This window comes from Dreissena polymorpha, chromosome 6 (genome assembly GCF_020536995.1).
Source record: "Dreissena polymorpha isolate Duluth1 chromosome 6, UMN_Dpol_1.0, whole genome shotgun sequence".
Lineage (NCBI taxonomy): Eukaryota > Metazoa > Mollusca > Bivalvia > Myida > Dreissenidae > Dreissena > Dreissena polymorpha.
Genome location: NC_068360.1, coordinates 12,665,252 through 12,693,061, shown reverse-complemented (window position 1 = coordinate 12,693,061; position 27,810 = coordinate 12,665,252). Strand labels below are relative to the sequence as shown.

The 27,810-nt window shown below is 36.7% G+C and overlaps 1 protein-coding gene and 3 long non-coding RNA genes across 8 annotated transcripts in view; 1 reads left to right on the top strand and 3 right to left on the bottom strand.

Moving 5' to 3' along the window:
- LOC127833964 (lysosome-associated membrane glycoprotein 1-like) overlaps nt 1–27,810 on the bottom strand; it is a 70,369-nt gene that overhangs the window by 15,186 nt on the left and 27,373 nt on the right. The gene's annotated exons all lie outside the window — the stretch shown is intronic.
- Nucleotides 7,062–8,164, bottom strand: LOC127833967 (uncharacterized). Its single transcript, XR_008027705.1, has 2 exons — nt 8,036–8,164; nt 7,062–7,879 (listed from the first exon to the last, which is right to left on the bottom strand). It is a non-coding gene; the product is annotated as an uncharacterized LOC127833967 (long non-coding RNA).
- LOC127833966 (uncharacterized) lies at nt 8,343–26,354 on the bottom strand. 2 transcript variants are annotated; one of them, XR_008027704.1, is made up of 2 exons: nt 26,215–26,354; nt 8,343–8,701 (listed from the first exon to the last, which is right to left on the bottom strand). It is a non-coding gene; the product is annotated as an uncharacterized LOC127833966 (long non-coding RNA). The 2 variants fall into 2 exon arrangements; XR_008027703.1 differs by lacking the exon at nt 26,215–26,354 and adding an exon at nt 9,316–9,457.
- On the top strand, nt 19,376–21,073 carry LOC127833968 (uncharacterized). The gene is made up of 2 exons (XR_008027706.1): nt 19,376–20,570; nt 20,881–21,073. It is a non-coding gene; the product is annotated as an uncharacterized LOC127833968 (long non-coding RNA).

Below are 27,810 nucleotides of genomic sequence, written 5' to 3'. Positions count from 1 at the left end.
GTGGTATCAGTAGTGGTAGAATAATAAACACCATGACCAGTGTGGGATCGGTAGTGGTAGGATAATAAACACCATGACCAGTGTGGTATCAGTAGTGGAAGGATAATAAACACCATTACCAGTGTGGGATCATTAGTGGTAGGATAATAAACACCATGACCAGTGTGGTTTTAGTAGTGGTAGGATAATAAACACCATTACCAGTGTGGGATCAGTAGTGGTAGGATAATTAACAACATTGCCAGTATGGGATCAGTAGTAGTGGGATAATCAACATCATGACCAGTGTGGCATCAGTAGTGGCAGGATAATAAACACCATGACAAGTGTGGAATCAGTAGTGAGAGGATAATAAACACCATGACCAGTGTGGGATCAGAAGTGGTGGGATAATAAGCACCATGTCCAGTATGGGATCAGTAGTGGTAGGATAATAAACACCATGTCCAGCATGGGATCAGTAGTAGTAGGATAATAAACACCATGACCAGTGTGGTATCAGTAGTGGTAGGATAATAAACACCATGACCAGTGTGGGATCAGTAGTGGTAAGATAATAAACACCATTTCCAGTATGGGATCAGTAGTAGTAGGATGATAAACACCATGACCAGTGTGGTATCAGTATTGGTAGGATAGTAAACACCATGACCAGTGTGGGATCAGTAGTGGTGGCATAATTAACATCATGGCCAGTGTAGTATCAGTAGTGGTAGGATTATCAACACCTTGACCAGGTGGGATCAGTAGTGGTAGGATAATAAACACCATGTCCAGTCAGGGTTCGAAATTAACACTCGCACACTCGCAAAATGCGAGTGAAAAATACCGATTGCGAGTTAAGTTTTAAGCCACTAGTAATTTTTTGCGAGTAAAGAAATAGTGAAAAAAAAACAGTAATGTTGCTAAATGCGTTTGACGTCCTGAACGCTAAACCATAGGTCATAGAACGTCCTAATACCCGTATGCGGAAGCGCGCACCTTGTATATAGACTAGTATACTTATAGTACAGATACGAGGATGGTATTGGTACAAAGAACGTTAAACAGTCGACTAATTCACACGTGTTCATTGACCTTGAACAGACATGGCGTCGAAGCGAAACATAACTATATGTAGTTTCTTTTTGCCCACAGATGGAAATAACAAAACGAAAGATAAAGCAAAGTTAACTGTTGAATAAAAAAAAATATGTTTCCAGCAAAATTTGCGAGAATGTTTTTGATTTTGCGAGTTGGTATTAAAGCTGCTCGCAATGTTTTGCAAGAAGAAAAAAAAGTTAAATTCGAGCCCTGCCAGTATGGGATCAGAAGTGGTAGGATAATAAACACCATGTCCAGTATGGGATAAGAAGTGGTAGGATAATAAACACCATGTCCAGTATGGGATCAGAAGTGTTAGGATAATCAACACCAAGACCAGTAAGGGATCAGTAGTGGTAGGAAAATCAACACCATGACCAGTGTAGGATCAGAAGTGGTAGGATAATCAACACCATGACCAGTAAGGGATCAGTAGTGGTGGGATAACAAGAAACCGTTGGAGACAGGTGATGCTCCCCAAAGGTTTTTTTTGTCACAATATTGCACTATATATTCAGATAAAAGGAAACGTCTTGAGGGGCATAACTTTGGACAAAATAATACGATGATGGATGGTTTAGCAACTTAAAAATGTCAAAGGGCCATAACTCTCTAAATAAATCATCTAACCAGAACCCACAAATAACATGCGCATCTCCTCAAGGTAGTTAAGCTTTCCATAAAGCTTCATTGAATTCCAGTCAGTAGTTGGGGAGAAATAGCCCGGACAAGAACTGCACTATATGTACAGTTTAAAGAAAACTTCAAAGGGCCATAACTCTGTGAAAAAATCATCCGACCATAACCGGCTGATAATATGCACATCTCCTGTTGGTAGTGAAGCTTCCCATAAAGTTTCATTGAATTCCCGTAATAAGTTGCTGAGAAATAGCTCGGACAAGAATTGCACTATATGTACAATGGAAAATTTCAAAGGGCCATAACTCTGTGAAAAATCATCCGACGAGAACCGGCTAATAATATGTATATCTCCTTATAGTAGTGAAGCTTCCCATAAAGTTTCATTGAATTCCGGTCATTAGTTGCTGAGAAATAGCCCGGACAAGAATGGAACTATATGTACAGTTAATGGAAAATTTCAAAGGGCCATAACTCTGTGAAAAATCATCCGACCAGAACCGGCTGATAAGATGCATATCTCCTGTTGGTAGTGAAGCTTCCCATAAAGTTTCATTGAATTCCGGTCATTAGTTGCTGAGAAATAGCCCAGACAAAAATTGTGCATGGACGGACAGACACGAAAACACGCTCGGACAGACGAAGCGGCGACTATATGCTCCCCCCAAAAATTGTTTGGGGGAGCATAATAAACACCATGACCAGTGTAGGATCAGAAGTGGTAGGATAATCAACACCATGACCAGTGTAGGATCAGTAGTGGTAGGATAATCAACACCATGACCAGTAAGGGATCAGTAGTAGAAGGATAATCAACACCATGACCAGTAAGGGATCAGTAGTGGTAGGATTATAAACATCATGGCCAGTGTGGTATCAGTAGTGGTGGGATTATAAACATCATGGCCAGTGTGGTATCAGTAGTGGTAGGATAATCAACACCATGACCAGTAAGGGATCAGTAGTGGTAGGATTATAAACATCATGGCCAGTGTGGGATCAGTAGTGGTAGGATTATAAACATCATGGCCAGTGTGGTATCAGTAGTGGTGGGATAATAAACATCATGGCCAGTGTGGTATCAGTAGTGGTGGGATAATAAACATCATGGCCAGTGTGGGATCAGTAGTGGTGGGATAATAAACATCATGACCAGTGTGAGATCAGTAGTGGTGGGATAATAAACATCATGGCCAGTGTGTGATCAGTAGTGGTAGGATTATCAACACCTTGACCAGGTGGGATTAGAAGTGGTAGGATAATAAACACCATGTCCAGTATGGGATCAGAAGTGGTAGGATAATCAACACCATGACCAGTGTGGGATCAGTAGTGGTGGGATGATAATCACCATAACCAATGTGGGATCAGTAGTGGAGGATAATAAACACCCTGGCAAGTGAGGTGTTAGACATTTAACAAAATTGTATATAGTAAATGAAGTTTGAAACCACTGGGGAAATAATTTTCTCATTCATGGGGAATATTAATCAATTTTTTTTTAATATCTAGTTTCATTCAGTATAATTATTTGCCCCATTTTAATTAAATTGGAAATGTTAGTGCGCAAAATATTTTGCTACCTATGATCAACCCCTGCGAAAGACAAAATAATCTTTGGAGGTCCTCTAACTTCGATAATTAACCAGACCTCACAATATTTTACTAGACATAGTTCTTTTGCAATCAAACTCTTTTAAATACTTTTTTTTTTATTATGACTTTCACAATGTTTAACAATTCAAAATACAATATAAACTTAATAAACCTGTTCTATTAAAAACATGGTAAAACTTTCACATGGTAAAACTTTCAATAAAAAGTGAAGAAAGCTTTGTGTGTTTTTTTTTTAAACATTACAAGTAATTTTATTGTTGCAACAGCCGCTTCTACTGCTGACATTCACTTAAAATCTTGACAAAGAACAGGCAATGGTCGTGTGGTTACCCGCTTTCCATTGACAATCATCACAAGGTTTGAAACCAGTAAAATGCAATTCAACCAAAAACTATGTCACAAAACAATGTTCAATATTTGACTGGCTCTAAGAAAGGCACTTGGAGTTTGTAGCATGACCAGCAAAGATAGCTATTAAAACTGATTTGTCCAATTGGTTTTATTTTTAAGTTAAATAATCTATCAAAGTAAAACAAACACAAGAAACCGTCGGAGACAGGTGAAGCTCCCCAAAGTTTTTTTTTGTCACAATATTGCACTATATATTCAGATAAAAGGAAACGTCTTGAGGGGCATAACTTTGGACAAAATAATACGATGGATGGTTAAGCAACTTAAAAATTTCAAAGGGTCATAACTCTCTAAATAAATCATCTAACCAGAACCCACAAATAACATGCGCATCTCTTCAATGTAGTTAAGCTTCCCATAAAGCTTCATTGAATTCCAGTCAGTAGTTGGGGAGAAATAGCCCAGACAAGAATTGCACTATGTGTACAGTTTTTAGAAAATTTCAAAGGGCCATAACTCTGTGAAAAATCATCTGACCATATCCCGCTGATAATATGCACATCTCCTGTTGGTAGTGAAGCTTCCCATAAAGTTTCATTGAATTCCCGTTATAAGTTGCTGAGAAATAGCCCGGACAAGAATTGCACTATATGTACAGTTAATGGAAAATTTCAAAGGGCCATAACTCTGTGAAAAATCATCCGACCAGAACCCGCTGATAATATGCACATCTCCTCTTGGTAGTGAAGCTTCCCATAAAGTTTCATTGAATTCCGGTCATTAGTTGCCAAGAAATAGCCCGGACAAGAATTGCACTATATGTAAAGTTAATGGAAAATTTCAAAGGGCCATTACTCTGTGAAAAATCATCCGACCAGAACCCGCTGATAATATGCTTATCTCCTCTTGGTAGTGAAGCTTCCCATCAAGTTTCATTGAATTCCGGTCATTAGTTGCTGAGAAATAGCCTGGACAAAAATTGTACACGGACGGACAGATGAAGCGGCGACTATATGCTCCCCCCAAAATAAATTTTGGGGAAGAATAATAAACCATTCCGCATTTTTAAAAACATATTTCTAGATTCCAGACCAATTTTTTTATGTATTTTTTTTTTTGACACAAGGTCTGTAAGTTTCGGGAATAATAAATGACCTCAACAAATGTTATCTGAAATGCAAGAGGTCCTATGTCTTTTACATGGGTTGCTATGATAGTATAGTATATTTGTAGTAATCCCCATGTGGAATGTAAAACCTGAACACTGAAAGAATAATTTTTTTGCATTAATTCAAATCCACATTGATGCAAGTAATATTTTATTTGTTACATATTTGCTCATTTCAATTGAAATATAGGGTTTTATTCAAATTTATTTTAATGCTTTTTGCCTTTAATTATATTTTTTTTATAATGTATGTGTATCTTTATATCATAGATATATTTACATTGCAAGAACACAAGTATTTTACTGACAGTTTCTGTATCGTCAGTGGTAGTATCTTGTAATTGTGTCTTTATTAAAAATTCTTTGCTTGAACTAGGTATCTAGCCGCTTTTTCCCAATAATTGGTTATTTATCAATCATACCTGAAACCTGTACAACAAAAATCACTTGAGAAATCATGTTTAAAAAACGTTATATCAAAGAATTTGAAAATAAAACAATTCTTTGAGTTGCTTACTGACCCCAGAAAATATTCTTCATGAGATACAAATTTTCTTGTGGAAAGTAGGACACCAAAATGTCTTAAATATGCCATGATGAAGAAGAGAATGTACTACCAATACTCACTATTGATTGGCAATACAACACATACATTACACATTGAAACATTTTGCAACTTTGTTTTCCTTCATGAATTAAAAGTAATCAGACAATAATTTCAAAACAGAGATACCTACATTTAATTACTGTTACTTAGATAAGAACACTGAAGCCAAGGAGTGTGACTTAGCAAGCTCTAAGACATAAATAACAGCAATACCTAGGGGTGTGACTGTACTAGCTCTCGAAGGCCATGTATAACAACAATATGACAGGGATGTGACTGTGTTAACTCTTGGCAATGAATAACAGCAATGCCTAGGGGTCTGACTGTGTTAGCTCTAGAAGGCCATGAATAACAGCAATACCTAGGGGTGTGACTGTGCTAGCTACAGAAGGCCATGAATAACATCAATACCTAGGGGTGTGACTGTGCTAGCTATAGAAGGCCATGAATAACATCAATACCTAGGGGTGTGACTGTGCTAGCTATAGAAGGCCATGAATAACAGCAATACCTAGGGGTGTGACTGTGCTAGCTCTAGAAGGCCATGAATAACAGCAATACCTAGAGGTGTGACTGTGCTAGCTCTAGAGGCCATGAATAACAGCAATATCTAGGGGTGTGACTGTGCTAGCTACAGAAGGCCATGAATAACACCAATACCTAGGGTGTGACTGTGCTAGCTCTAGAAGGCCATGAATAACCGCAATACCTAGGGATGCAACTGTGCTAGCTCTAGAAGGCCATGAATAACAGCAATACCTAGAGGTGTGACTGTGCTAGCACTAGAAGGCCATGAATAACAGCAATACCTAGGGGTGTGACTGTGTTAACTCTTGGCCATGAATAACAGCTATACCGAGGGGTCTCACTGTGTTAGCTCTAGAAGGCCATGAATAACAGCAATACCTAGGGGTGTGACTGTGTTATCTATAGAAGGACATGAAATTCAGCAATACCTAGGGGTGTGACTGTGCTAGCTCTAGAAGGCCATGAATAACAGAAATACCTAGGGGTGTGACTGTGCTACCTCTAGAAGGTCATGAATAACAGCAATACCTAGGGGTGTGACTGTGCTAGCTATAGAAGGCCATGAATAACAGCAATACCTAGGGGTGTGACTGTGCTAGCTCTAGAAGGCCATGAATAACAGCAATACCTAGGGGTGTGACTGTGCTAGCTCTAGAAGGCCATGAATAACATAACAGCAATACCTAGGGGTGTGACTGTGCTAGCTCTAGAAGGCCATGAACAAGAGATGTGTTCGTTAGAAACACAATGCCCCCTATTGCGCCGCTTTGAATTTTTTAATATTTTTTTTACCTTTAACCTTGAAGGATGACATTGACCTTGAACTTCCACCACTCAAAATGTGCAGCTTCATGAGAACACCGCTTTAAAATTATTATTTTTTTACCTTTGACCTTGAAGGATGACCTTGAACTTGAACTTCCACCACTCAAAATGTGCAGCTTCATGATAACGCTGCTTTTAAATTTTTTATTTTATTTTTCTTTTACCTTTGACCTTGAAGGATGACCTTGACCTTGAAGGATGACATTGACCTTGAACTTCCACCACTCAAAATGTGCAGCTTCATGAGAACGCCGCTTTGATTTTTTTTTTTTTTACCTTTGACCTTGAAGGATGACCTTGACCTTGAACTTCCACCACTCAAAATGTGCAGCTTCATGAGATACACATGCATGCCAAATATCAAGTTGCTATGTTCAATATTTAACAAGAGTGCCAAACTGTCACAAGATACGCCCGTTTTAAGACTTTGGACAACTTGATAACTTTACCATGACCCATATTTGAACTTGACCTACATATCATCTAGACACAACTTCTGACCAAAGTTGGTGAAGATCTGATGAAAACTACTTCAATTAGAGAGCAGACACCATGCTAAATGCTTGAAATGCACTACGGGACCTCGTGACCTAGTTTTTAACCTGGCAAGACCCATATTTGAACTTGACCTACATGTAGATATTGTCTAGACACAACTTCTGACCAAAGTTGGTGAAGATCGGATGAAAACTACTTCAATTAGAGAGCACTTGCTAAATGCTTGAAATGGTTTAAGTGACCCTGTGACCTAGTTTTTGACCTGGAATGACCCATATTCCAACTTGACCTAAATACTGTCTAGATACAACTTCTGACCAAGTTTGGTGAAGATTGGATGAAAACTACTTCAATTAGAGAGTGGACACCATGCTAAATGCTTGAAATGCACTAAGTGACCCTGTGACCTAGTTTTTGACCCAGCATGACCCATATTCGAACTTGACCTAGATATTGTCTAGATACAACTTCTGACCAAGTTTGGTGAAGATCGGATGAATACAATTTGAATTAGAGTCCGGACAAAGTGGCGCCGTTGAAAATGCACTAATTGACCCTATGACCTAGTTTTTGACCCGGCATGACCCATATTCGAACTTGGCCTATATATCAACTAGATGCAACTGCTGACCAAGTTTGGTGAAGATCGGATGAATACAATTTGAAATAGAGTCCGGACAAAGTGGCCCCTTTGAAAATGCACTTATTGACCCTATGACCTAGTTTTTGACCCGGCATGACCCATATTCGAACTTGGCCTAGATATCAACTAGATGCAACTGCTGACCAAGTTTGGTGAAGATCGGATGAATACAATTTGAATTAGAGTCCGGACAAAGTGATGCCTTCCGCCCGCCGCCCGCCCGCCCGCCGCCAAGGGGTTTCACATAATACGTCCCGTATTTATACGGGCGTATAAAAATTGATTTTAGGTTGATGACAATGATAAACAGTTGCCTTTCTATAGTACCCAAGCACAGTGAAAAACTCATGTACCTGTGGAAATCATGATTAGATTGAAGGAAAAATGAAACTTACCAATAAACATGTTGTTAAAAATAACTCGTTTCAAAAATCGCGAAAAAAATAAACCCGATGAAAATATCGCAAAATAAAACTGGATAAAAATATTGCATAAAAATATTGCATGTGTTAATCGGTTGCATGTCTCCAATCAGACCTGACTGATATATAATCTATATACTACCTCTGACCAAGTTTGGTGAATTCAACTTGAACTAGAGCTTTGTCACTGAATGTGACTTATACCCCCATACCACTTTGACGCAGGATAAAAAGTTGTTTAAAAGTTTCGGATGAATACAATTTGAATTAGAGTCCGGACAAAGTGGCGCCGTTGAAAATGCACTTATTGACCCTATGACCTAGTTCTTGACCCGACATGACCCATATTCGAACTTGACCTAGATATCAACTAGATGCAACTACTGACCAAGTTTGGTAAAGATCGGATGAATACAATTTGAATAAGAGTCCGGACAAAGTGGCGCTGTTGAAAATGGACTAATTGACCCTATGACCTAGTTTTTTACCTGGCATGACCCATATTCGAACTTGGCCTAGATATCAACTAGATGCAACTACTGAACAAGTTTGGTGAAGATAAGATTTATACAATTTGAATTAGAGTCCGGACAAAGTAAAATGCACTAATTGACCCTTTGACCTAGTTTTTGACCCAGCATGACCCATATTCGGACTTGACCTAGATATCAACTAGATGCAACTACTGACCAAGTTTGGTGAAGATCGGATGAATACAATTTGAATTAGAGTCCGGACAAAGTGGCGCCGTTGAAAATGCACTAATTGACCCTATGACCTAGTTTTTGACCCGGCATGACCCATATTCGAACTTGGCCTATATATCAACTAGATGCAACTGCTGACCAAGTTTGGTGAAGATCGGATGAATACAATTTGAAATAGAGTCCGGACAAAGTGGCCCCTTTGAAAATGCACTTATTGACCCTATGACCTAGTTTTTGACCCGGCATGACCCATATTCGAACTTGGCCTAGATATCAACTAGATGCAACTGCTGACCAAGTTTGGTGAAGATCGGATGAATACAATTTGAATTAGAGTCCGGACAAAGTGATGCCTTCCGCCCGCCGCCCGCCGCCCGCCGCCCGCCCGCCCGCCGCCCGCCCGCCCGCCGCCAAGGGGTTTCACATAATACGTCCCGTATTTTATACGGGCGTATAAAAAGTTATGGCCAATGTTAAAGTTTTCGGACGGACAGATGCCATATATTTGACATTTGACCTTGAAGGATGACCTTGACCTTCACCTTTCACCACTCAAAATGTTCAGCTCCATGAGATACACATGCATGCCAAATATCAAGTTGCTATCTTCAATAGTGAACAAGATGTGTTTGTGAAACACAATGTCCCCCTATATGACGTTTGACCTTGAAGGATGACCTTGACCTTGACCCTTCACCACTCAAAATGTGCAGCTCCATGAGATACACATGCATTTCAAATATAAAATTGCTAGCTTCAATATTGCAGAAGTGACATTACATGAGCAATTTTGACCCATATATTTGACCTTGATGACCTTGACCTTTCACCACTCAAAATGTGCAGCTCCATGACATACACATGCATGCCAAATATCAAGTTGCTATCTTCAATATTGCATAAGTATTCATAAAATAAGCGATTTGGGCCACATATATTTGACCTCTGACCTTGAAGGATGACCTTGACCTTTCACCACTCAAAATGTGCAGCTCCATGAGATACACATGCATGCCAAATATCAAGTTGCTATCTTCAATATTGCAAAAGTATTCATAAAATAAGCGATTTGGGCCACATATATTTGACCTCTGACCTTGAAGGATGACCTTGACCTTTCACCACTCAAAATGTGCAGCTCCATGAGATACACATGCATGCCAAATATCAAGTTGCTATCTTTAATATTGCAAAAGTATTCATAAAATGAGCGATTTTGGCCACATATATTTGACCTCTGACCTTGAAGGATGACCTTGACCTTTCACCACTAAAAATGTGCAGCTTCATGAGATACACATGCATGCCAAATATGAAGTTGCTATCTTCAATATAGCAAAAGTTATTGCAAAATGTTAAAGTTGGCGCAAACCAACCAACAGACCAACCAACCAACAGACAGGGCAAAAACAATATGTCCCCCACTACTATAGTGGGGGACATAAAAAGTTATGGCCAATGTTAAGTTTTTGGACGGACGGACAGACGCCATATATAAGACATTTGACCTTGAATGTTGACCTTGACCTTCACCCTTCACCACTCAAAATGTGCAGCTCCGTGAGATGCACATGCATGCCAAATATCAAGTTGCTATCTTCAATATTGAAAAAGTTATGGCCAATGTTAAAGTTTTCGGACAGAGAGACGCCATATATTTGACATTTGACCTTGAAGGATGACCTTGACCTTTCGCCACTCAAAATGTTCAGCTCCATGAGATACACATGCGTGCCAAATATCAAGTTGCTATCTTGAATAGTGAAAAAGTTTTGGCCAATGTTAAAGTTTTTGGATGGATGGACAGACGCCATATATTAGACATTTGACCTTGAAGGATTACCTTGACCTTTCACCACTCAAAATGTGCAGCTCCGTGAGATGCACATGCATGCCAAATATCAAGTTTCTATCTTCAATAATGCAAAAGTTATGGCCAACGTTAAAGTTTTTTTTTTCGGACGGACGGACAGAAGGACATACACACATACTGACATACTGACTGACGGACAGTTCAACTGCTATATGCCACCCTACTGGGGGCATAAAAAGCACCACTTACAGTTGTGTTTACAGCCATTAACGTTTAATTGGGATCCCCACAAAGTCACATGATCATGCACCCTGTGTTCAAAGACCATAAAAAGAAATCTATTAATCTATGGACTGAGATAATTGATATGTTATTCACAATTCTGTTTCTCGAAATTAGACAACAGTAACAACGCCCACTTGCTTCACATTCAAGCGGCCAATCATTTCAATTGCTATCTCCATATATTAAATCAATAATTATCTAATCACAATTTTGTTTCTTAAATATTTACCAATTCTTCCTGTTCCTGAATTCCATTCAGAAAAAAAATGCAAAAACAAAATCATCAATATTATGTAATGGAAGTAATCAAAATCAACTAGTATAGTATTGAAATAAATTAGAATAACAGCAATATTTGTTACAGAAATATCAAGCATGTATATCTTACGGAGAAATATAATCAATTATCTTTTTCATTTATTTTTTTTACTTTATCCAGTTTTTCAAAGCTGCATATAAGATTAATACTGGTATTTAGGCAATCATGAAAAGAATGTTGCTCTGAAAGATTGTAAGTTCAGACAGTTTTTAGTTCACAGATTTAAAAATCATATATTCAACTATATTGAATTATTACAAACGAATATTCTAATATCATTTTTAGTATTCCTTCCCACTCTTAGATAGAAGTCAAGTTATGATTGAGGACTGAAGGGTAAAGTAACAAATGAAGCAAGCTACACATAATGGAAGCAGCACTTCAAGCACAAACTGAAGTAAATAAATTATCAGGTGATTTAGTTGCATTTTGCAGTAGCACTGATCATGTGATTTAAGTATCAACATTTTGAATCACAAAAACTAACATCTTTTTTGTACAGTATGTGGACAGCTAACACATCCGGCCCAAGTTTTTCTCATGCAATGTGGGATTTGAAGAAAATGATACATTCAAAATTTAAATTTAATACACTGCAACTCTTGGTATAATGAAGACTGTTATATCCCGATGTCCAATATATCGGTTGTCAGCAGCAGACCTCATTTTTTTCACTCAATTTAATTTTCAGTGTTATCAGACATTCATGATTCCAGTTTGTTCTGTGCCTTCATTGAGCATCACATTCACCCTTTTGAAATGGGACAAACAATAACCCCACTTGCCCAACATCAAAGAAATTTAGCGTGCCAGCTTTGACAACATTCTCTATTGAATTTGCTTACAACAGATATGATGCCAGCTGTCAATCAATTTCTTTTTGGATATGAAGGTGTATACAATAACTGTAAATGTCACAGATCAATACTGACCTATCTCTCAAAAACCTTTCCGGGAAAGATACAGCATCAGTGACTGGTTTTTTATTAAGAGGAAAAAGTTTAGTGGTCATCCATGCTACCAAGTTTTTATTCAGCATTCAAATTTTTAAAGCCCGTGATTTCCACAATGAAAAATTATGTTTATAACAGATTTACATGAAATATAAATGAGGACTATTTATTTTAGGCTAGATTTAGTCATCCTTCATGAACAAAAAAACTTAGCTATGCTTTTTGGATTACAAATTTAGTTTTATCCCATTTTCAACAGGACATTGACGGTATAACACCTTATGGAATATACTAGCCTGTATTCAACCTTGTAGGATATACCTGTCGCGTGCACAGACTACTTTTTACTTTACCACTGAATGACTTTTCATAAGAAATAAAGTCGAGAAAACTTAAGCTTCAAAATTATACGACCTTCAAGCTTTAAATCTAGTCATATGACATACACTGTAACTCCAATATAGCGCGGTCAATGGGGTCCAAGCCGCGAAACAGCGTTATAACGGATCCGCGTTATAGGTTTTGAGCTCATTAACTGCAGGGCGCTATAAAAAAAAAACAGGTATAGAATAGCCTATAATATAGGTCATGTATATTGCCATGCTGTATTGACGCAAATACATGCATATAAACCGAATCGTATCGATAACAGTATACATACCGCTTTTCTTATGTGCACATTTATCCGATAATCCAATAAAATTGCAACATCACTTAAAAATAATAATGTTGAACATTAATGACGATATATGTTTAAGAAATTCGTAAACACAACCGTACGCATATATGCCATTTTCAGAAGTGTTAAGAGTACAGTGCATTATGGGGCAGAGATTTCATTGGACGAGCGACTTTAAATTTAGATTGAATGCAATACGACTCATGTACAAAAAAATGTTTTATTGCGTCATACGCAAGAAAAAAACGTGTTTCCCGGGGACTTTCTGATACCGCGCGAAAATGAAAGTGAAACTCTGTTAACAATTGCCAGTACACTGCGTTCGCATGTAAATAAATCGTCTGCATTATTTAATTTCTTATACACGAACTTAAATGACATAATACTAGAATGATAATGAAATGACAGAAAAAGTTGTTTTATACAGTAGGCAGTATATTTCACAGCCGCTCATTTAACATAGTCAAACTGCAACCATATCAAAGTAAGAATGTTTCAATCGTTTTGAATTACTTGAATTGTATAACTATCCCGCGTGCACTTAACTTATGGAAATTATCGCACTGAACCGCTCTGATGAGGAATACATGTAATAAACACTGACACGCGAGTTTTTCACACCTTTATTGACATTACACAACAGATTAACACCAATTAGCTGTCGGTGTTGTTTAACCTCGAGGCGATTATAATCGGTTCAACGGACGGTTGAATAAAGCAATCAACATGACTGTGATTGCCGCCATCTTTGAATTGTCTGAAAATACATGAAGTTGCATAATACGAATTTGAATCAGAAATCAAATGGAAGGTTGGAGAAAAAATGGGATCCAAGCACCCTCCGCGTTATATTGGATTCAGCGTTATAACGGAGCGCTTTATATTGGAGTTACAGTGTAATTTTTCGCCATCCGTATCATGAATCAGCTGATACTTATTGCGTCATTTTCCCCCAAATTGTTTTGGACGATTTATTATAAACGCGACTTATTTCACATGTACATGTACTGTATATCGTCATTTTTGAATTGTCAATTTATCACATTTTCCTTATTTCGTGTAATGTGCATTGTTTATAATCCATGCATATACTTTTGACATTTAAGAATGTACAACAAGCCATACAGATATCGCACAATTCGTAAATAATCTGCAATAGCTCTATTTGCTTTCCGATAATTCACGTTAGGCATAGAGCTGCGTAACGTATAAGATGTATAAGATGGTAAAAATAGCACCACACTGGAATTCGGAACGTGCCATTTTGTACACGGGTATTATCCACTCATTTGTCTGTTGTGTTATGGAATGTTTTCCATTCTTTGTTTATTTATATATTAAATTATTTTCTTGTACAATAAGGGCATTTACCATAGACAAATAAGACGTTGTGCACGTTTAAACATACTTATGTTTGTATGCAGAAATCTGCAAATGCAACAGAGTTTACCAATGGCTATTATTTGATAAACTGCTCCGGTTCATTTTAACAGCATTTATGTACATAGAGTACATTACGTAGCGTGTGACGAAGAAGAAAGTTTATTGAGTTTGTAAACTCATTTGAATACAGTGATAGGATGGCATAAGGGTCTTTATTTAACTATGCTTAAATAATTATTAAAGACCCTATATGCAAAATCGTCAATTATTGAGTTAAATGGATTATTAGATGGATTTTAAAGGATAATTAAAGGTAAGATACTAGTTCGAACGTGTTTTGGTTCTTGTTTGTACTTTTGTCGTTCCCTGTTCTCGGGGAAATGATTTTAACATGGGCGCCATTGATGCATCGGATCACACACGGCATACCCATAACATTATATAAACAAGAGCACCACCTTGTGGGTGCAGACCACTCATCTATTTTTCTTTTTAAAGGTGTAGGGACCTATCTCAATTTCAATCACAAAGGAGGGAGAGGTGGAGTGGAGAGTGGGTGTATAGTGTGGGGGTGTGGTCATTTATTACATTATCTTCCAAAAATGCGGGAAAAAAAGCAAAAAAAAAGCAAAAATTTTTTTTTATTTTTTTTTGGGGGGGGGGGGGATTCTTGGGTGGGATGGTTGGACGGTATTTCAAAAATAAAATAATAAAAATTTGTGTTTTTTAACCATGTTTGAAAATAACAAGAGATGTGTTTGTCAGAAACACCATGCCCCCTATTGCGCCGCTTTGAAAAAAAAAAAATTGTATTTTTTTTACCTTTGACCTTAGAGGATGACCTTGACCTTGAACTTCCACCACTCAAAATGTGCAGCTTCATGATAACGCCGCTTTGAATAATTTTTTTTGAACTTTGACCTTGAAGGATGACCTTGACCTTGAAGAATGACCTTGTCCTTGAACCACTCAAAATGGCAGCTTAATGAGAACGCCGCTTTGAAATTATATATTTTTTTGACCTTTGACCTTGAAGGATGACCTTGACCTTGAACTTCCACCACTCAAAATGTGCAGCTTCATGAGAACACCGCTTTAAAAAAAAATATTTTTTGACCTTGAAGGATGACCTTGACCTTGAACTTCCACCACTCAAAATGTGCAGCTACATGATAACGCCGCTCTGAATTTTTATATATTTTTTTTTACCTTTGACCTTGAGGGATGACCTTGACCTTGAAGGATGACATTGACCTTGAACTTCCACCACTCAAAATTTGCAGCTTCATGATAACGCCGCTTTGAATTATTTTTTTTAACCTTTGACTTTGAAGGATGACCTTGAAGAATGACCTTGACCTTGAACTTCCACCACTCAAAATGAGCAGCTTCATGAGAACGCCGCTTTGATTATTTTTTTTGACCTTTTAACCGTGAAGGAAGACCTTGACCTTGAAAGATGACCTTGAACTTCTACCACTCAAAATGTGCAGCTTCATGAGAAAGCCTCTTTGAATATTTTTTTGACCTTGAAGGATGACCTTGACCTTGAAGGATGACCTTGACCTTGAACTTCCACCACTCAAAATTTGCAGCTTCATGATAACACCACTTTGAATAAAAAAAAAAAATTACCTTTGACCTTTAATGATGACCTTGACCTTGAAGAATGACCTTGACCTTAAACCACTCAAAATGTGCAGTTTCATGAGAACGCCGCTTTGATTATTTTTTTAAACCTTTTAACCGTGAAGGAAGACCTTGACCTTGAAGGATGACCTTGAACTTCTACCACTCAAAATGTGCAGCTTCATGAGAACGCCTCTTTGAATATTTTTTTGACCTTGAAGGATGACCTTGACCTTGAACTTCCACCACTCAAAATGTGCAGCTTTATGATAACCCTGCTTTGAATTTTTTTTATATATTTTTTTGACCTTTGACCTTGAAGGATGACCTTGACCTTGAAGGATGACCTTGACCTTCAACCACTCAAAATGTGCAGCTTCATGATAACGCCGCTTTGAAATTATTATTTTTTTACCTTTGACCTTGAAGGATGACCTTTACCTTGAAGAATGACCTTGACTTTGAACTTCCACAACTAAAAATGAGCAGCTTCATAAGAACGCCGCTTTGATTTTTTTGTTTTTGACCTTGAAGGATGACCTTGACCTTGAAGGATGACCTTGACTTTGAACTTCCACAACTAAAAATGTGCAGCTTCATGATAACGCCGCTTTGAATAAAAAAAAATTACCTTTGACCTTGAAGGATGACATTGACCTTGAAGAATGACATTGACCTTGAAGAATGACCTTGACCTTGAACTTCCACCACTCAAAATGAGCAGCTTCATGAGAACGCCGCTTTGTTTTTTTTGTTTTTGATCTTTGTCATTGAAGGATGACCTTGACCTTGAAGGATGACCTTGAACTTGAACTTCCACCACTCAAAATGAGCAGCTTCATGAGAACGCCGCTTTGAATTTATTTTTTTTGACCTTGAAGGATGACCTTGACCTTGAACTTCCACCACTCAAAATGTGCAGCTTCATGAGATACACATGCATGCCAAATATCAAGTAACTATCTTCAATATTAAACAAGGGCTGTTTGTAAAACATGCTTGCCCCCCATATGGGCTCTCCGTTGTAGTGACAGCCATTGTGTGAATATGTTTTTTGTCACTGTGAACTTGACCTTTGACCTAGTGACCTGAAAATCAATAGGGGTCATCTGCCAGTCATGATCAATCTACCTATTAAGTTTCATGATCCTAGGCATAAGCGTTCTTCAGTTATCATCAGGAAACCATTTAACTATTTCGGGCCACCGTGACCTTGACCTTTGACCTAGTGACCTGAAAATCAATAGGGGTCATCTGTGAGTCATGATCAATGTACCTATGAAGTTCCATGATCCTAGGCATAAGCGTTCTTGAGTTATCATCCGGAAACCATTTTACTATTTCGGGTAACCATGACCTTGACCTTTGACCTAGTGACCTCAAAATCAATAGGTGTTATATGTGAGTCATGATCAATGTACCTATGAAGTTTGATGATCGTAGCCATAACCGTTCTTGAGTTATCATCCGGAAACCATTTTACTATTTCGGGTCACCTTGACCTAGTGACCTGAAAATCAATAGGGGTCATCTGCGAGTCATGATCAATGTACCTATGAAGTTTCATGATCCTAGGCATAAGCGTTCTTGAATTATCATCCGGAAACCATTTTACAATATCGGGTCACCGTGACCTTGACCTTTGACCTAGTGACCTGAAAATCAATAGGGTTCATCTGCCAGTCATTATCAATCTACCTATGAAGTTTCATGATCCTAGGCATAAGCGTTCTTGAGTTATCATCCGGAAACCATTTTACTTTTTCGGGTCACGGTGACCTTGACCTTTGACCTAGTGACCTGAAAATCAATAGGGGTCATCTGCAAGTCATGATCAATGTACCTATGAAGTTTCATGATCCTAGGCATAAGCGTTCTTGAGTTATCATCCGGAAACCATTTTACTATATCAGGTCACCGTGACCTTGACCTTTGACCTAGTGACCTGAAAATCAATAGGGGTCATCTGCCAGTCATTATCAATCTACCTATAAAGTTTCATGATCCTAGGCATAAGCGTTCTTGAGTTATCATCCGCAAACCATTTTACTATTTCGGGTCACCATGACCTTGACCTTTGACCTAGTGACCTGAAAATCAATAAAGGTCATCTGCAAGTCAGGATCAATCTACCTATTAAGTTTCATGATCCTAGGCATAAGCGTTCTTGAGTTATCATCCGGAAACCATTTTACTTTTTCGGGTCACCGTGACCTTGACCTTTGACCTAGTGACCTCACAATCAATAGGGGTCATCTGTGAGTCATGATCAATGTACCTATGAAGTTTCATGATCCTAGGCCTAAGCGTTCTTGAGTTATAATCTGGAAACCATCTGGTGGACGGAGATACGGACATATGGACGGACATACGGACGGACCGACATGAGCAAAACAATATACCCCCTCTTCTTCGAAGGGGGGCATAAAAAGTTATGGCCAATGTTAAAGTTTTCGGACAGACAGACACCATATATTTGACATTTGACCTTGAAGGATGACCTCCACCTTCACCTTTCACCACTCAAAATGTTCAGCTACACGAGATACACATGCATGCCAAATATCAAGTTGCTATGTTCAATATTGAAAAAGTTATGGCCAATGTTAAAGTTTTCGGACAGATGGACACCATAAATTTGACATTTGACCTTGAAGGATGACCTTGACCTTTCACCACTCAAAATGTGCAGCTCCATGAGATACACACCCTTCTCAAAATAAAATACACTTTTTAACAAAATACGCTTTTAAAAGTGTATTTTTTCTGCATTTTTACCGAAAAGTGTATTTTTTCTGCATTTTTTTCATAATTAAGTGCACTAAAGTGCATTTTTTCTGTATTTTCATTATCTTTAAGTGTATTTTACTGTACTTTAAGTGTATCTTCTGTAGGCAAAGTGCATCTTTTTATGCAATAAGTGCATTTTTTTAATGAAGTGCATTTTTTGTGCATATTAGTGTATCTTCTGATTTGCAAAAAAAATATTCTTTCTGTACAAGTGTAGTTTTAGTGCATCTTCATAAAAAAGAGCAACACTATAGCAAATAACTGAAGTTAAAGGACAGAGATATAGTGTTTAATAGGAGGATTGTACTGAATTCTTTTTTATCTTCACATAATGTTTATGGTCTTATTATTACAATTTGTCTGCTCATAAAATATGTGAATCAGTAGAGAAGCTTTTAAAGGGAAAAGTACAACAAAATCAGGATGTGGGTAAATAATTAAAAATATTGAAAGTGTCAAAAAAATTATGTGGGCTTGCCAGAATCAATTATATCTCCACAACATAAAAAACAAGTATTTGAACTTTCTTACACTGATATTTAACCCCAATTCAATTAATGTCTACCACATTGACTATTAACATACATTTTAAAAGACAATTTAAATAATATTTATAATATTATATTTATTTCCTAACACCATTCAGTATGTTATATTGAAATATTCACAATTAAATATAATATGCTAAGTGTGCTGTGTATTATTCAATTAATATCAGATAAGATTAGGATCAGATAAGAGATCAATTAGCATCATAAACACTAATCCCTATCAGTGCTCCATCTAGCCAAAACAAAGGGGTGTTTATAGAATTTTGATTGGTTCTGGGACCATCTATTTGAAAACAAACCACTTTTGATTGGTTGGAGCACAGCAAGTTATTTGGAGCACAGGAAGTTATTTTTGTAAACAATTTGGTTTCAGCAACTTGAATTGAGCTGAATTTTTAGGTATAATTCAGCAACATTAATTCTAGTGTCAAATGTCTTGAAATTCTTTCAGCACATGAACTATTGTGTGATGAAAACAATGTGTATTTACTACAATGTGTAAATCAACAATCAGTTTGTTGCAAAGAAGATTCAAAGTGGGTGGTTAAAGTGATCAACAACTGCAGTTTTTGTTTTTTTGGAATGCTGAAGAACAGCTGTAACAGGTTTGTATTTTCATTTCTGCATCTCTTTTTAATTAAATTAATTATGATCATTATCATATTTATGTATTGTCACTGGGAAATGTAACTGGATGAGTACATGTAATGCAATTTTAAGGAAAAAAACACCATTTGAATTATTATGGCTGTATTTTATGGTTATTGTCATCTTAAAATTTATTTATACCTATTTCTTGTCATTAATGAACAGATTTCTTTCCCCCATATTTAATCAGAACTTTAATATTTTATATTTGAAGGTTAAACCCCAAGGTGAAATTTACATTGATCGGAAGATCCATTGGACAGAATGTGCATCATCGCCTGCCAAAAAAGGGAGAAAAAAGGGGACTACCTGATGTATGGACATGTATACCAGGTTTTACCCTGCACGAGCAGGCCAACTTGAGGGGAACAGGAGTGGGAAACCGTGCCCTGTAGCTTGTCCTTGACCAAGAAAAGATGGATTTGTTGAGAGGTAAAACTATATAATAAAGGTTATTGCAATTCAAAGACGTCACACTTCTGACCAGTCCCCACAGCCAAAGGAGACCACATATATTAGTACATTTATTAACAGTATTTTCTATCAAACGTAATTTCTTTAAATTATTTATGAAAAGCGTTAAGTCACATGTGATCACGAGATTAAAATTGCAAAAATAAACAAACAAAAACAACAAGCCAACAAACTTGTTTTGATTTAAATTTATGATATTTATAGCAACTGTTGAACAAGATTACCATAACAGCAATATTTAACACTTACATTATAAAATATCTTTCAGGACCTGATCTCAAATGAGATCATGCACGAGAAGCGCCTCGCAGACCATGACAGTAGTATTCAGACCTGATCAGCTGGTGAAGTGCTCTATAAAGGGTTGTTTATGAATGCATTCTTTGTAAGGAACAGTGTATAACAACAAATATAGTGACAGGGGCTAAGCTGCTAAATATTGTCAGCATGTATGCAGTGATTTTCTTTGGAAATTCAAAACAACCTGTACGTACTGGCTCTCAGAAGGGCATGTTTTAGCGCAATAACGAACAAAAAAAGGAAGATCTTAAAAATAAGGTATAGATTTATATAAATTTCATGAATACTGTTCATTCATCATATATTAGGATCCAGAATATGATTGAATTAAATGTGCTGCTTTTGTCCATATTAAAAAGGGATTTGGAATTAATGTAATATATAAAAATCTAGTAAATGATAGGGAAAACATTCAGCTTAAAGAGGGGAAAACTTTAATATTTTTGAAGTGGAAACCACCTGTATTTGGCTGTTAATCAGTTACCGGTAATCAGAGGGGAGAAAAATCACTGGTATGAGCTTGATATTTTCAATTGTTAATTCCAGATAGGCAATAGCCTGTTTGAATCCTCTCTTTTATGTAGATATGTAACATTTGTTTTTGTTTTTTAAGGTTTAACATTCTAATAAAAGTGTGTATTCATCTATTGAATTGTACTTTTTGTTTTTTATGTATGTGTTTACACTAACCTTTCATTTAAAGAATGAATGCTGACTTCAAAATGCTGGGATTTTTTTTAAATTTGGTTAATTTCAAAAAGTGTATCATTTGTATGTCTGAAAATGCACTCAAGTGTATTAATGCGCTTAAAAATTCACTTTTAATATTTTAAGGTGTATTATTTGTATGACCGGGAATGCACTCAAGTGTATTAATGCGCTTAAAAAAATTCACTTTCAATTTTGTAAGGTGTATTATTTGTATCAGTGGAAATGCACTCAAGTGTATTAATGCGCTTACAAAAATTCACTTTGAATACTCAATGAAGTGTTTTATTTGTAAGTCTGGAAATGCACTCAAGTGTATTAATGCGCTTAAAAAATTCACTTTGAATACTCCATGAAGTGTATTATTTGTATGAGTTAAAATACACTCAAGTGTATTGATGCACTTGAAAGATTACTTTAGTTACTGATAAGTGTATTATTTGTATGACTGGAAATGCACTCAAGTGTATTAATGGGCTTAATTAATTTGCTTTTAATTCTGTAATGTGTATTATTTGAATGACTGGAAATGCACTCAAGTGTATTAATGCGCTTTAAAAAATTTACTTTGACCATCAAGTGTATTATTTGTATGTCTTAAAATACACTCAAGTGTATAAATGCACTTAAAAATAAACTTAAGCGCACTTATTATCATAATAAACGCACTAAAGTGTATTATTTCGTGGAAAAAAAATACACTTAAATGTATAAACACACTAGTAAAAAGTGTTTTTTTTTAACAGATTAAAATGCACTTGTTAAGCAAAAAATACGGTGCCAATAACATGCGCATTTAATGTGCATTTAATGCGCATTAAATGCGCAAAAATTAGTGCACTTTTTCGAGAAGGGATGCATGCCAAATATCAAGTTGCTATCTTCAAAAGTGAAAAAGTAATGGCCAATGTTTAAGTTTTTTTAGGACGGACGGACAGACTGACTGACATACTGACGGACAGTTCAACTGCTATATGCCACCCGTTCTGGGGGCATAAAAATTATTTGTGTATTTTTTTGGGGTGGGGGTGGGGGTATAGTGTTAGGGTGTGGTGGTCATTTATTAGATGATCTTTAATTAAATAAGAGGGCCTGAAAGGTCCAAAGTCGCTCACCTGAGATAAAAAGAAATGACCTGTTCTTTGCAGCCCAAGATATCAATGGAACAAATGTTCTAACCAAGTATCATGAAGAATGAACAACAAATGGCCCCTTGGCGGCCATGTTTTTTTAACAGACCTGAACCATTTTTTAACTCTTCCAAGATATGTCAAAATTTCATGAAGATTGGGAAAAAAATGTGTCTTCTAGACTGTTCACATGTTGTCACTATATACATATAAATAAAACTGCCCCACTCCTTGGCGGCCATGTTTTTTCACTGAACATGACCATTTTCAAACTCGTCCGAGACATCCACATAACTAAATTTTTTGACAAAATTTCATGATGATTAGGCAAAACATGTGACTTCTAGAGTGTTCACAAGCTTTTTTACTATATAAATATAAGGAAAAAGACACCCCCCCCCCTGGCGGCCATGTTTTTTTACCGATCCAAACCATTATCGAACTCAACTGTCCTATCCAGGTGTGGTAGTGCGGTCTCCTTCGCTTACGCAAATGAACCGGTCACAGGACAGTTACAAGTTATGTAACTTTGTGAGCACTTATGTAATGCGGAAATATTTATTTGACAAACTCTTATTTCCGGTCAGGATGACTATACTGACTGGTTGTAATTCAATAAACTAAAGGCGTTCAGTCAGGGACGCCTAAATACACTCAAAGAATTTATTTATAAGTGAAAACCAAGGCAGCTTTAACAAAAATAACTAATTTTTTTTCCAAGAACTTGGAAAATGAAGAACAATGACAGAAAATTAAGAACAGGTACAAGCCAAGTCTAAAGAATCTAAGTATCATTACAAAAATGAACAACATACAGCAAATACCTTAATGAATGTAAAATGAAGTTCAAAATCTGTCAAAAAAACTGATATAAATATAAGTAACTGTTAGTCTAGAAAGTGCTTCAAAAATTTAGTTTACAAAATAGGTCTAATTTAATCTTAAAAACAATATTTATGGAGATTAGGAAACTTCAGTGAATCAAATGTAAAAAAAGAAACATTTACTAAAGTTATTGAAATAGAACAGTCTTTCTAATTTAGAAAATGCCAAATAAAAATAATCTAAATAATAAGAATAATTTAGAAAATAATGCCAAAATGTCTTGATGCTGGTGTTAAAAATAATTTAGAGTTTAATTATTTCAAAATTCCAACCTTTTTCAAGAGCTGTTAACTTTTCAAGAAAGCATCAAGAGGTGTTTAAATCAGCCAAAACTGATCTTTATTCAGTTCAGAAGAGATCAATGGCAGAGTAGTCAATTTTCCCTTAGAACAGTGCATTTATCAATGATCAATATCTTCCCAAATTCCAGAGCAGAACTAAAAATAGATTACTGAACCAGGTTAAACAAGGGAGATAAATACTGCATAAATACTGCAAAATCATGTACATGTTGTCTTTCTTTCAGTTATCTCTTAGTTGAAAGGCTTATCATAAGTGTTAATGACTAAAACAGTTATGTTAACTATGAAAATTCTGTGTTATGAAAAATTACATAATACAGTTAATGTCACATAATATTGACATAATAAAACCAAACTTTACTACACAGGAAACAAATGTTCTGACCAAATTTTATGAAGATTGAGCAAACTAGAAAGTTAACAAGATTATACTATAGCCATATATAAGGAAAAATGCCCCGCCCCTTGGCAGCCATGTTTTTCAAGCCAAGGTTACCATTTTTGAACTCATCCAAGATATAATTGGGACAAATCATCTGAGCAAGTTTCATGAAGATCGGAAAATAAATGTGGCCTCTAGAGAGTTAACAAGGTTTTACTATAGCCATATAAGGAAAAATGCCTCGCCCCCTGGCGGCCATGTTTTTCAACCAACCGACATCATTTTCGAACTCGTCCAAGATATCATTGGGATAAATCTTCCGACCAAGTTTCATGAGGATTGGACAATAAATGTGGCCTCTAGAGTGTTAACAAGATTTTGCTATAGCCATATAAGGAAAAATGCCCAGCCCCTTGGCAGCCATGTTTTTCAAGCAAACGTAACCATTTTCAAACTCATCCAAGATATCATTGAAACCAATATTCTGACCAAATTTCATGAAGATTGGACAATAAATGTGGCCTCTAGAGAGTGAACAAGGCAAATGTTGACGTCGCACAACGGACAACGCACGACTCACAACGGACGACAGACAAGAGGCGATCACAAAAGCTCACCATGAGCACTTTAGGAAAAAAGTGGACCTAAACACAAAACTTAACCAAACTTTCAATTTTCTAAGTATAAAAAGGGCACAAAATTCTGTCAAAATGCCAGTCAGAGTTACATAACTTTGCCTGCACAGTCCCCTTATGATAGTTAGTAAGTGTTGCAAGTATGAAAGCAATAGCTTTGATACTTAAGGAAGAAAATGGACCTAAACACAAAACTTAACCAAAATTTTCAAATTTTAAGTATAACAAGAGCGCCGCATGACGGAGCAATATACGCCCGATTCGTGTGCCATTGGAGATGATACACTGATGATTGATGTATTTGTTTTGGAAATAAGCAAAAAAAAATTTCAAAAATCGCGAAAAAAATAAACCCGATGAAAATATCGCAAAATAAAACTGGATAAAAATATTGCATAAAAATATTGCATGTGTTAATCGGTTGCATGTCTCCAATCAGACCTGACTGATATATAATCTATATACTACCTCTGACCAAGTTTGGTGAATTCAACTTGAACTAGAGCTTTGTCACTGAATGTGACTTATACCCCCATACCACTTTGACGCAGGATAAAAAGTTGTTTAAAAGTTTCGGATGAATACAATTTGAATTAGAATCCGGACAAAGTGGCGCCGTTGAAAATGCACTAATTGACCCTATGACCTAGTTCTTGACCCGACATGACCCATATTCGAACTTGACCTAGATATCAACTAGATGCAACTACTGACCAAGTTTGGTAAAGATCGGATGAATACAATTTGAATAAGAGTCCGGACAAAGTGGCGCTGTTGAAAATGGACTAATTGACCCTATGACCTAGTTTTTTACCTGGCATGACCCATATTCGAACTTGGCCTAGATATCAACTAGATGCAACTACTGACCAAGTTTGGTGAAGATAAGATTTATACAATTTGAATTAGAGTCCGGACAAAGTAAAATGCACTAATTGACCCTTTGACCTAGTTTTTGACCCAGCATGACCCATATTCGGACTTGACCTAGATATCAACTAGATGCAACTACTGACCAAGTTTGGTGAAGATCGGATGAATACAATTTGAATTAGAGTCCGGACAAAGTGGCGCCGTTGAAAATGCACTAATTGACCCTATGACCTAGTTTTTGACCCGGCATGACCCATATTCGAACTTGGCCTATATATCAACTAGATGCAACTGCTGACCAAGTTTGGTGAAGATCGGATGAATACAATTTGAAATAGAGTCCGGACAAAGTGGCCCCTTTGAAAATGCACTTATTGACCCTATGACCTAGTTTTTGACCCGGCATGACCCATATTCGAACTTGGCCTAGATATCAACTAGATGCAACTGCTGACCAAGTTTGGTGAAGATCGGATGAATACAATTTGAATTAGAGTCCGGACAAAGTGATGCCTTCCGCCCGCCGCCCGCCCGCCGCCCGCCCGCCCGCCAAGGGGTTTCACATAATACGTCCCGTATTTTATACGGGCGTATAAAAAGGGCACATAATTCTGGCAAAAAGCAAGCCAGAGTTATCTAACTTTGCCTGCCCAGTCCCCTCATGATAGTAAGTAAGTTTACCAAGTTTGAATGCAATAGCATTGATACTTTATGAGAAAAGTGGACCTAAACGCAAAACTTAACCGGACGCCGAAGCCAAGGTGATGACAATAGCTCATAATTTTTTTTCAAAAAATAGATGAGCTAAAAACACGTTCTGTGCGTCCTTAAATTCGTCGTCCGAAGTTTGAAAACGTATTGCCCTGTATATTAAGTCAAATAAAGTGTCAATCGCTGCAATTGTCTGTTTACTCGTCGAAATTGTCAAGGTCGTCGATGGTGTACAAGTCATGTATGTTGACATCGACATCATTTTGTAAGGTGCAATCCCCGCCATATTGGATTTTGATCATTTATTTCGAAAATAAAATGAATTATAGTAAAGTAAAATCTTCTTTTCGCGGTCGTAATGTGTTACAATTCGCATACTGCGTAAAATTGAATCGTGGCATATGGTGATAATTTTACTTGTTTTACAGTTTGTGTGTGAATTTTTTTAAGACTATTTTGCGTACCAGAACAAATACATTTATATCACTACGCATGGTTACATTCGTTAGATTTTAAGCGCTTTTAAGACTGAATTAAAATTATTGTTAAGGTTATTAGATCTAATTATGTTACATGTCACGTTGAAAAAAAAAATCAAATGGGATAAATAGAATACTAGGATTCGCCAAGGCTCGCGCTCCCGGTGTTCTAAGCCTTGCAACATAAACTTCTCTGTATTCAACGCTAACCTAGTATTCTCTATATATGTATTTGAAAATACTTAAATGGAATAATGTTATATCTTATACAAATGTATAACATATGGATATAACATATCATGCAAAAAGTTAGGTAAAAAGCGTGTTTTGAAATTGGCAAACTATGCTCATCCATACATTATTATAAATATGTGTGAATGTTCTGACGTGTTATACCGCGATCTAGATATATCGTGATCTGTGGATCCCACTTTAACACAATATAAAGGAGTTGCAGTGTTTCTGGAAGTTAGGAATTGAAATAACGATAATTAAATTTTGATAACATTATTAAATAGCATAACTTCTAGATATAATTTTCAAGCTTTTTGTGTATTGTGGTAATTGCAACATATTTTAATTTGCTACATCTGTATAACAAAGTCATTAAAGAAGCCTTCAAGATGACATGACAATTTCATTCAAAGTACCGTACATTCGCGGCCATAAGTCTACCTCGGCCATAAGTCGAGGGGTATAATGTGGCTAGAAAAACTTGGTTTTTTGCCTTGACTCTGCCATAAGTCGGGGGGTAAATTTCCTTTATCTCGGACATGTTTAAGTGACGTTTTAG